Genomic DNA, 12,225 nt, shown 5'->3' on the forward strand with positions numbered 1-12,225 from the left:
GTTTAATTTGTTTATGGATGGGGTTGTTAGGGAGGTGAATGCAAGAGTTTTGGAAAGAGGGGCAAGTATGAAGTCTGTTGGGGATGAGAGAGCTTGGGAAGTGAGTCAGTTGTTGTTCGCTGATGATACAGCGCTGGTGGCTGATTAATGTGAGAAACTGCAGAAGCTGGTGACTGAGTTTGGTAAAGTGTGTGAAAGAAGAAAGCTAAGAGTAAATGTGAATAAGAGCAAGGTAATTAGGTACAGTAGGGTTGAGGGTCAAGTCAATTGGGAGGTAAGTTTGAGTGGAGAAAAACTGGAGGAAGTAAAGTGTTTTAGATATCTGGGAGTGGATCTGGCAGCGGATGGAACCATGGAAGCGGAAGTGGATCATAGGGTGGGGGAGGGGGCGAAAATCCTGGGAGCCTTGAAGAATGTGTGGAAGTCGAGAACATTATCTCGGAAAGCAAAAATAGGGTATGTTTGAAGGAATAGTGGTTCCAACAATGTTGTATGGTTGCGAGGCGTGGGCTATGGATAGAGTTGTGTGCAGGAGGATGGATGTGCTGGAAATGAGATGTTTGAGGACAACGTGTGGTGTGAGGTGATTTGATCGAGTAAGTAACGTAAGGGTAAGAGAGATGTGTGGAAATAGAAAGAGCGTGGTTGAGAGAGCAGAAGAGGGTGTTTTGAAATGGTTTGGGCACATGGAGAGAATGAGTGAGGAAAGATTGACCAAGAGGATATATGTGTCGGAGGTGGAGGGAACGAGGAGAAGTGGGAGACCAAATTGGAGTTGGAAAGATGGAGTGAAAAAGATTTTGTGTGATCGGGGCCTGAACATGCGGGAGGGTGAAAGGAGGGCAAGGAATAGAGTGAATTGGATCGATGTGGTATACCGGGGTTGACGGGCTGTCAGTGGATTGAATCAGGGCATGTGAAGCGTCTGGGGTAAACCATGGAAAGCTGTGTAGGGCCTGGATGTGGAAAGGGAGCTGTGGTTTCGGGCATTATTGCATGACAGCTGGAGACTGAGTGTGAACGAATGAGGCCTTTGTTGTCTTTTCCTAGCGCTACCCCGCACACATGAGGGGGGAGGGGGATAGTATTCCATGTGTGGCGAGGTGGCGATGGGAATGAATAAAGGCAGACTGTGAATTGTGTGCAAGGGTATATATGTATGTGTCTGTGTGTGTAATATATATGTGTACATTGAGATGTATAGGTATGTATATTTGCGTGTGTGGACGTGTGTGTATATACATGTGTATGGGGCTGGGTTGGGCCATTTTTTTCGTCTGTTTCCTTGCGCTACCTCGCAAACGCTGGAGACAGCGACAAAACAAAATAATATATATATATATATATATATATATATATATATATATATATATATATATATATATATATATATATATATATATATATATATATATATATGTGTGTGTGTGTGTGTGTGTTTGTGTGTGTGTGTGTGTGTGTGTGTGTGTGTGTGTGTGTGTGTGTGTGTAAAGTTACACTAGAATGATACCCCTAAAAACTAAAGGACGCGATAGGCACAATGCGAGTAAACTCCATCAAAGTCGGTCCCCATGGCTGTTCATCACATTGACTGCAGCTTGTCAGAAACCCCAAGTGATGCACAGTAGAGATATTCAGGACAGTGTGGCTGGACGAATGATAAACTCCAACGACAGTAATATTATGGCATTTATTTTGATTCTCATAGACCACCCTAAGTTGTGTGTAACATAAACGGATTGCTTCTCAGATTCGTTCATTCAAGAGAAAGTTTACTTGCTGGTGCTTGTTTTAGAGTAAATGATGTATGTTGATATTAATACATGCTGTCCATGCACTATTAAAGTTTGAGAAAAATTAATAAAACTGTGCCAGTCGTGATAATGGTTTGGAACTTGAAATGACGTAAAAGAGTATATTGATCCCACACTGGCTTTCGGACCATTATTATTATTTAATAAGTCATATCTAATCGTTAATTAGCCTCGTCAGCATTATCGTTTATCATTTTTCATAGGTCATTTACGTCTCAGCAGTTTTATGCTGTCACTCGCTTGCCACCTGCAGCTCACCATGTTCAGCAAGGGACGGTCATCATACCATGGTCAGCAGTTCCATTGTTCGTGTGCAACGCTTGGCAGTCCATGATCAGCATGCGACGATCAGCATCCTGTTGTAAACGTATCACGGTTAGCATGGTGAAGTCAGCATGCTGAGGTCAGCATACCACGACAATCCTTTTCATGCCAATAGCATAACACCATTTACAGCCTCTTGCAGCATCCCATCAACATTATTACGGGTCATTTTCAGACAACCGTCATCATACCATTACGGTCACTTTCACACCATCATCACACTGTCACAGACACTTTCACACGACTACCAACAACCAGTCAGCCGCAGCTTCGACCCACTAAGACATCTAAGTTTGACAGAATTTTTGAGGTAAGGTCAAAGGATCGCAAAATAATGAAGTGAAGGCGAAAGGGTCGAAAAAGAATTTTTGATAAAACATTTGAAGCAAACTTAAAGGCTCGTAACAGAATGTTAGAAGCAAACTTAAAGGTTCGTAATAGAATGTGCGAAGTAAAGATAAAAGCTTGCAATAGAATGTTTGAATTAGAATTAAGAGTCCGTAGAAGATTAAAGGGTAGGAATGGAATGGTTAAAGTTACTTAAAGTTACCACAATTAAATGATAAGAATATCAAGTTGAAAAGGGAAAAAGACCTGGAGCTATTGGGATGATATTCTCAAGGTTGAAGTTGCAAGGAATTCAAGATAAGAACAAGAAGAAAAAAGGATAAAGGAAGAACTGGTAAAGCAAGAGAATAGGACCAAGGAAGATTGATAAGAAAGTTACTCTTGAAAGGTGTTGGGAAGTAATGATAATGATGGAGTAAAAAGATCAGTTGAAGAAAGGAGAGAAATACTGTGGTGTTGATGGAGCTGTGAGAGAGAAGAGGTGGTGTTGATGTTCAGGAAGGGATGGCAATGCAAGGGTGACGATGGTGATGGTAGACTGACGAGGGTTAGGAAGATATAGATGAGGATGGTAAGTACCATCACGAATGGGACGATGATAGTAAATGATGATGTTGATGATTATGATACAGGTGAAGATGGGATTTTATAGTGATGATGCTTTGATGATGCTGATGATGGCAGCTACAAAGTTGCTTTGGAAGTTAGTGGTGGTGGTGTAGCAGGAGGTGAGAATATGCTGCAGGCGGAGTGGTTAGTAGTGGTGGTGGGAGTTGAAGTTCGTAAGTGGTGACGTCAATAGTTTTGAAGTCCTTGGTGCCTGTCTAAGATTTCCCACAAGGAGTCAATACTTGCACACTCCTTAACCTGAGAACATTAACTTCCTTTTATAACCACTCTTAATTTAGTCATATATATATATATATATATATATATATATATATATATATATATATATATATATATATATATATATATATATATATATATCAACGGACCACGCCTTCAAGTGGTCAAGCGAACAAGAAGTCTTCTTCGTCATTGGACTGACGGGAATACGATCTCGTCGAGGAACTTGCTTCAAGGAATCCATCATGTCCCTGTTCTTGTCTGTAGTGCAGCCTTGGAGATGCAGGAGCCCATAAAAGTTGAATAATTAAATATATATATATATATATATATATATATATATATATATATATATATATATATATATATATATATATATATATATATGTATATATTTCCCCGAAGGCTTTATTCCCAGGGGAGCCTCCGCCAAATTAATCTCGAGGCGTGAAGCCAAGCAGCCTTGAGTCAACAGCGTAACAGTGAAGTGAGCAGCCAGGTCACTTTTCTTTGTGCTTGTGTGTGTGTGTGTGTGTGTGTGTGTGCGTGTGTTTGTGTGTGTGATCATCCCAGTGTGGCTGGCTCTTGACGCTTCTAGTGAAGGGTGACTCAGCAAGCAACGTCCTCTTGCAACTCCACCCTAAGCCTACCTTTATTTGGTCCACTTATGATAACAGGGGTTAGCCAGTTAGGATATCTATATCGTGATGATAACAGGCGCGCAAGGGGTTTCCAAGGAGGATATTAATGAATTCTTTTCAGTGTCCGTAAGAGTTGCCAGGGAGGGTATTGATGTATGTTATATTAATGATAGTAGGTATAGAGAGATTCCCAGGAAGCACATGAATATGTGTACGGTGATGATAAGTCGTCGGGTTTGTCATGTAGGATGATAGCAGATGCCGAGTGATGATGCTAGTCTGTATAGGAAACAGGATTATCATTAGAGTTATGAGTTAGGATATAGATAACAACTTGTTAAACAGTTCCGAAAGTATATGATTATCTTAATGATGATGAGAACAGGTACATCATCGTTAATAGTAGGGCAACAAGTTCATAAGATGGTAAGAACAGATACCATGAGGTTGCCACATAGGACACGCAGGATCTAGGGTTTGAGACTGCCAATTGGTGTACTGTTACATCTTAAGATTTGTCGTTAATTTCGTAAAGGTAGCAGCGCTCATATGTTGGTATACAACGAAGGCTCAGGGTTAATCAAAAGGGATTTACGAATATATTTTGGATATTCATGGTGATTGTTGCAGGGTTAGGTTAGGTTGCAGGGGAGTTACAAGGATGAATGTAGCTGATTTAGATGGCGTGGACCCTACAGAGGTGACTTGTGGTCTTTGAGAGGACGACGCCTGGTCTTATGGAAACGACTAATGGGTTTTGAAATGTTGAATTGCAGTCTGTAAGAGAGTGACTTGGTGACTTAAGGATGCAACTCGTAGTTTTTGTAGATGTAACTTGTAATCTTTATCATTAAGTTTCGGTTTTACAGGAGCATCTTGTATCCTTGTGTGTTAAGTTGTTCTTTGTAAAGTAGTTTGTGGTCATATGGTATGCAGGTAAACTGCGCTCTTGTACAGGAAGGGTAGACCTTCCTAGGAAGAAAAATAAAAAGCTATTAGGGAAATTTGTTTTGATGTATTATTTAACGTAATCAGAGGCTCCTTTTTTGGATGTCATCAGATGTAAATTCTTGTGAGAGCTTACTTTTTGGAGTCTTGGTAACTTCTTTATATGTGTTACTAAGAGTGTGTCGCTGCAGAACTGAGGCTGGTACTGTGGTCCGCTCTTGGAGGTAGCTGGGTCCTCTGTTCAGTGTCACCCCTCATCCCACCTCAACCACCCGTCTCATGTAACCCTCTCACCCCATCTCAACTTTAGTCTCTCCCTTTGTTCTGTTCCTCTCCCCGTTTTATCCTCATCCTTCTTCTCCTTCTCTCCTTTTACTTTCGTCTATTGGTTCTTCCCCTTCCGTCTCCTGTCCTTCTCCATTCTCTTCCTCTCCTATCTCCTCCTCTCTTCTCGTTCCTCAGTTCCTCCTTTCCCCCTCCTCTTTCGTCTCCTTTCCTCTCTCATCTCCTCCTCTCCTCCCGTCTCTTCAGGTCCTCCTTTCTCCTCCTTCCCCGTATCCTCCTCTCCTACTATCTCCTCTCCTCCTGTCTCCTCCTCTCCTCCCATTTCACTTTCGATCACTCTTCATGGGAACTCGAGGCAGCCAGCCCTCGGCCTAACATACTCCAACAAAGGCTCTCTCCCGCCTCCAGGACATATCTCGGCCACGATAAGACGATAAATGGAGGCAGGCGGCCGAAACAAGGGTGTGACGACCTGGAGTAAGTTCCTAAAATCCTTATACATGTGCTGCGAAAAATACGATATGCCAGCAGTCCTTTTTATGGGTTTTATTATTATTTGCTGGTAAAAGGGATAAATGCGTTCTTTTTCGTGTGTGTGTGTGTGTGTGTGTGTGTGTGTGTGTGTGTGTGTGTGTCTGTTTAATTACCTTCTAGTACTGTACGAGGAGAAGGCTTTACATTTGTGGGGCCTCATCTTTTTAGCCTTCTCTGCTGTCATATGTACATATCATACAACTTTTATAAAAATCGTCTGTGTGATGTCGTCATTTGCGATGCACTCATTTGATTTATTCCAATAGTCCACCACTCTTATTTTGTAAATGTAATCCATATCCTTTCATGTCATGTTTCTTTTAATTTCATGTGTCGACCTCTTGTTGTTCTGTCTCTGAATCTTTCGAATTAATGTACACTTTTCTGATTATCAAGCTGATTCAAAAACTTAAAGGTTATGTTGAACTCACCTCTCTTTCTTCTCTCTTCTGTGTTGGAAAAATTCAAGCCATTTCTTGTAACTCATCTCTCTTGTTTTGGTACCCTCTTTGTTGCCCTATTCTAGACCTTCTCTATTAGTTGTTGTGCTTTATCCATATACTTGAACACTATTCTAATATTTGCCAACAGACACTTTTTCTCCCTCACTGTTTTCATAATGTGGGATTTTGGCCACTGGCAAGGCATGATGTCCGCTCCCAACTCCTCACATACAGAATCTTGAACCTTCTCTCCTGCTGCATAATATCCAACATAAGACCGTCTTTCACCATGTCTTAACCCCAGTACTTCTGAGCCTCTCAGGTTGGATTTCATCAACGATGTGCTAGACCAACTTTGGAGCCTATCTATGTTTCATTATTACTTAATGCAATCATCTCCGTTTTTAATTTCCTCATTAGCTTGGCATCATCCGCAAACATATTTATACAGAATTCCGGTCCCTCTGGTAAGTCATTCACAAAGATCAAGAAGTGCAATGGTCCCAGGACCAATTCCTGCAGCACGCCACATATCACTATCATTTCGAGATTCCCTTGACATTCGTCCTTTGCTCGTTTCAACTAAGATAATTTTCTGTCCGTTGAAGTAATCTACTTCCTGAAGAGCTCAGTTCTGCACCTGCGTCATGCGTGTGTGTGTTAAATTCTTTATGGCCGTCCAGATATAGAGAATTCGCCCAATCCTTTTTGTCTAAGACAGAGCTCACTCTGGTAGAAACCTAAGAGGTTCGTTACACATGATCTGCCCTTCATTTAGACGCTTTCATTTACCTCCCTCATAAGGAATGGGACAGGGCTTTTCACAGAGTGAAGATCCTCGACCAATCACCTTATCTCCTCACTGTGTAGGGCGGGGAGTTCGTATCGTAGCCAGTCAGTTAATCATTTCCCTGTTTTTGAGCTGGGTACATTCTCCCATGCTCCCATTTCAGACAGTGAATAAGTCAGAAAATTTGAAGTACTAGCCTTAGACTTTTCATATTATTAGATGCAAGCATCTGATGACACCCTCTTGCAACGTTGTGGAAGGAGCAAGTGACCACAACATTAACGTACACATAATGATCTGAGAGATAAAACAACTTACTTTTCGACCCAGTCTACCTTGGACTTAATGCTCACCACACGTTTTCTACTCTTAATTTGGCTTCGTTACATATTTTTCCCCCAACCGCATGATTCCTCCTTTGTTATCATTTTCAAAAAGAGCTGCTCTTCATGTATTATTAAAATTTTCTTTTCTTCTAACTTTCATTTCACCGTCTCTCTCTCTCTCTCTCTGTTCGTCTTCGCCTGTTTGGCTAAGACACCTGCTGTTTCCTTTTATGTAACTCTGCCTAAAACTCTTTCGTCCGTGCGAGTCTCTCACCCCATCATTCATCTCCGATTTCCAACACCTCTCGTTAGACCCATCTCCCTCCTGCCTATCTGTCACTCAGATACCCCTCATCCAACACACACACACACACACACACACACACACACACACACACACACACACACACACACACACACTCAAATCAAAATCCTCATTCTTTTTTTATTCCGCGGTCTCTCCCAGACTCCCCCCATCCACGCTGCTGTACTCATCTCTTTTCTTCACTCATCCTCTCTCCAATACACTTGTTAAATCTCAAAAAATACTCTGACGTAAGACTTCCCTCTAACGGCCATTCTCATTCCAGCCCTCACCTCCCTTCCAGTCCCTCTTCCCCCATTTCTAGCTACTTGCCATTTCCCCACGAAGAAACACCGGCTGCATATGTTTTTGCCCTCGGGTCTAAAAGTGGAGTAATTTTCACGTGGTGAAGAGAAAAGACTCGAACAATCATTACCGCTTGTGAAGTTTTACCTTCTCATCTTCTCTTCGTGGTGTGTGTGTGTGTGTGTGTGTGTGTGTGTGTGTGTGTGTATGTGTGTGTGTGTTTGTTTGTGTGTATGTGTGTGTGTGGGTGGGTCGTAAGTCGCGACACTGAAGATACAAGAGTTATTTTCCAGTATAAATCCTCCTCCCTTAAGGTTTATTTACAGTGACTCAACTTTATTTTCACTGGATACAAGAGGGTGGATTCAGTCGTTTAGAGTCGCTCACAAAATACTGTTTGATTAGAGGACGTCTGCCCAAATGTATCTGGGTTTCGTTTACCGTTTTAATTGCATTGCGTCTTGGTAAAGGACAGATGGTTGAAGCATAGTGGCAGAGCTGTCTATCCCCTTTGAAGCCAGATCAGCTGTCTCTGTAAGGCTAGACCTGCTCTTCGTGTGAGGTTAGACCAGCTGTACCTGTTGAGACCAGACCAGCTGTCCCTGTTGAGGCCAGACCAGCTGTTCCTGTGCGGTTAGACCAGCTGTACCTGTGAGGCTAGACCAGTTGTTCCTATGGGGCTAGGCCAACTACCTCTTCAAGGTCAAATCAACTGTCCCTGTATGGCCATACCAGTTGTGTAAGGCCATAACAACTGTATCTTTGAGGCTAGACCATCTGTCCCTATGAGGCTAGACCAGCTGTGTCTTTAAGGCTGGACCAATTGTCCCTATGTTGCTAGATCAACTTTCCCCATGAGGCTAGACCAACTGTACTCATGATTCTGGACCAACTGTCTCCATGAGGCTAGACCGGCTGTGTCTTGGAGGCTAGGCCATCTGTGCAAGGGAGGCTAGACTAGCTGTCTATCCCTATGAGGCTAAACTATGTGAGACAGGATAGTTAACACTGTAGCATCTGGATCTTAACAAGAGTGTGGTCAGCTTAAAGATCAAGCACTGTTGTGAGGACTTTATCTCGCCCTCTCAAGGTGAACGAGTACGAGGAATGTTCGTAAGATGGCTGAGAAAATTATTGCTCTCGTTGGAATAAAAAAGAAGTACATTACTAATATTCATAGTATTAAGTCTCACCATTTTCATTCCTGTCGATATGAGAGAAAAAAATAACTTCTTTTCCTTTAGGTGGAAGTGAAGGTAGATAATCAGGGAGAAGAAGGAAGAGAAGAAAGAGGGAAGTTAATATAGACAGTGACGGAGAGTGGCAGGGTGAGGTTCAGAGTGGTAATGGGATGGTAACACCGGTGCCACTAGTTACTATGGGAGGCGCACCTACCCACCCACCTCGCTCCCGCCCAAGACCGGTCACCAGTTATACCCACCAGACCCACCGCCATCACTCATCCTCCTTCAGGCCCGCCCGACCGGGTAATCCTTGGTGCTTGTCCACAGACACAACAGCCACACTAGCCGCGTGGGCTCCACGCCCAGCGTTGTTGGAGACGCTCCGAGCATTAATGAACGTTAGCGAGCGCTAGCTGCGGTGCGATTAGGTTAAATGAACGTTAGTGAGTGCTAGCTGCGGTGCTAAGAGCTTAAATGAGCGTCAGAGATCACAAGTTGTGGTGCTCCGAACTTAAAAGAACGTCTGTGACCATTTGTTATGGCTCTCCGGACTTAACGTCACTGAGTAATTACAGGTCGTGGTAGGTACGTATATCTGGCTGTGAGTTTGCTACGTTCAAAGAAATGATGTTGGTCACTCATTGCTGATCATGATGTGGTATTCGTATTCTTAGTTTTGTTGTCTTGATCATGGGATTGTGGTGAAGCTATCAGGTGAATTCTATTTGTGAAATTTTATATCGACATAGAATGGGTTTTTGTGAATATCTGATACATCAAGAAGTTGTATTGTGACACAGTAGAGATTGGAGAGAAATTTAAGGACATGCCTTTCGGGAAGGAAAGAAATTCGACAAGACCTGATATTGTGGCTCGCTTCAGCAGCTCATTTTTTAACGCTTTCCTGAAATCAAACGCCACTTTCGTTGCTTTATCTTAACCTTACAATGTACCTCATTTACTCTTTGTCGTGAACTCATAACATCAGATCGCCTTACCTTACTACAATTTGCGTATACATTAAACGTGATTTCAGAGGACCTTCTCCCTTCACAGAGACGATGCTGCGTCACTCCTCCTCTGGTCGTCAAGCAGTCGGCCCGTAGACCATCGTACTCTCCACAACCTGGCTGGTCAGGTACACCTCTTAGATACTTGTCAAGTGAGTTCTTAACTTTAGCACTGGCCGGTCCAGAAGTCGTAATAGCTGCAGCAGTAGCCTGAAAGATTTGCATGCCCAAAGTTTACTCTGTATTATCTCTATACTCGTGAACTTTTTGATTATAGTATTTCAATTTATATGCCTTTTTTTGAATGTAGACTAGGAACTATACTTTGCAGGTTTTTCCATACGCTTAGATTTTGAAATGTCTCCGTCTACATTACAGAGAGCACAACCTAAATGCTTTCACCCTTCCTGGTTATTTTGAGTAGGCTGTGAAACGACAGCTCGTGTGGGTTGTGAGACGACAGTCAGTATAGACTGAAAAGACAGTCACTGTAGACTATGAAACATTTATGCATATTACTTTTTATCCTAACAATTTCGTCATCCCGGAAAAGCGATGTTAGCTCATCAAAGTATCTTAGTGCAGAGGGTATTACTGTTTTTCCAAGATTTATATCAACGAGTTACTTCTCTCGTCTTAAACGTTTTCAAGATCCAGCCATTCATCTTCTGAGGATCTGCAGTCGCCCTCACGTAGGTACATGATGAAGATACGGTCATCAGATATAACTACACAGACGCCTTATTCCGTGTAACAGGGTCATTGTTGTTTTTGATTGATGTTTCGTCCAAGTTTTGTTGTTGATTTTTTGTATATCGTCAATAACGAAGCAGGGGTAGGGAAAGCTTCTGTCCATGAATTTGTTTTTCGCTGAAAATAGTTGGTAAATATGAATTTGTGTCGTACACGCAGTACCCAGCATAACCTAGCTCTCCACACTCATCACCTCCACAAGTAAGGATATATAAATGTATTCATGTAAATCCGCCTCATATGAATGCGCCTGTTTGTGTGTATGTGTATTTTCATGAGCGGAAGTGACTCATAGGGTGGGGGAGGGGGCAAAGGTTCTAGGTGCGACGAAGAATGTGTAGGAGAGAATGTTTCTCCGAGAGCAAGTGTGAATATGTTTCTACATGGAATGCTAACCTATTCCCCCATATTCAAACGAGTGCGTGCATCTCTCTCTCTCTCTCTCTCTCTCTCTCTCTCTCTCTCTCTCTCTCTCTCTCTCTCTCTCTCTCTCTCTCTCGACGTGGTGGCTCTGCACTGACGTATCCGCCTGGATAGTGAGAGTTAGTGTCTGTGTGTGCGCACGTGTCGTTGTGAGCACGACCTTGTAGGGGAATCGCTCAAGCCGGCATGGACACAGGAGCCTTGATATGCTATCACGCATCATAGAAATTCTTGCACGTCCCAATGGAGTTCCTTGTTGAAGGATCTGCATCCGTATTGGCTAAGGAAGATCCATCCTCGGGAGGGGAAAGGAGGATATGTAGGATGAGAGAGAGAGAGAGAGAGAGAGAGAGAGAGAGAGAGAGAGAGAGAGAGAGAGAGAGAGTATGTGGTGGATGAAGATAAGGCATAATGCATAATAGGCAGCGCAGCAACGGAATGGAAATAAATACGAGCAAATGTGGATGATGTTGGTAAATCTTTTGATCCAGAGAAAAAGAAGAAAAAGTATCACTCTGAAAAGCAGGAGAAAGATTATAGTCGAATCAAGTAAAGTAAAGGAACATTGTGTATCTGGAGTTGCTGATTAATTAAAGAACACCCATTATATGTTTGATATAGAAAAATGAATTGAAAATGACGAATTTGGTTAGTGGTAACGCTATGTCTTGTGTGATATAAATTGACAAATTTTAGATTGAAAGAAACAAATATTGATCTGACTACGGGGACGCCAGTAAGTCAAACCAATAAATCTTTAGCTCTTATTAAATTTCATTGATTTTCACGTCTGCTGCCGTCCGACACTTGCGATGTAGATTTCATCTCCTGATGATAGACGCGGTAAATGATAGCACAGGTGTCACACCTTCTTTTACTCATTACTTTGAGGTTTCTAAGTTACTAATGAAACCCGGGAACATAAAGTTTCACCTGTGATCAC

The 12,225-nt window shown here is 42.4% G+C and overlaps 1 protein-coding gene across 18 annotated transcripts in view; it reads left to right on the forward strand.

Moving 5' to 3' along the window:
* Positions 1 to 12,225, forward strand: part of LOC139755660 (FMRFamide receptor-like) — a 786,605-nt gene that overhangs the window by 559,839 nt on the left and 214,541 nt on the right. For 6 of the 18 annotated variants that reach the window (XM_071674303.1, XM_071674305.1, XM_071674293.1 and 3 more), the window contains one exon: positions 10,153 to 10,258. The exons of 11 other annotated variants lie outside the window; for them this stretch is intronic. The gene's annotated coding sequence lies outside the window, so the exon portion shown is untranslated. The remainder of the gene's footprint in view (positions 1 to 10,152; positions 10,259 to 12,225) is intronic. One more of the 18 variants, XM_071674296.1, reaches the window with a different exon arrangement.

This window comes from Panulirus ornatus, chromosome 19 (genome assembly GCF_036320965.1).
Source record: "Panulirus ornatus isolate Po-2019 chromosome 19, ASM3632096v1, whole genome shotgun sequence".
NCBI classification, from domain to species: domain Eukaryota; kingdom Metazoa; phylum Arthropoda; class Malacostraca; order Decapoda; family Palinuridae; genus Panulirus; species Panulirus ornatus.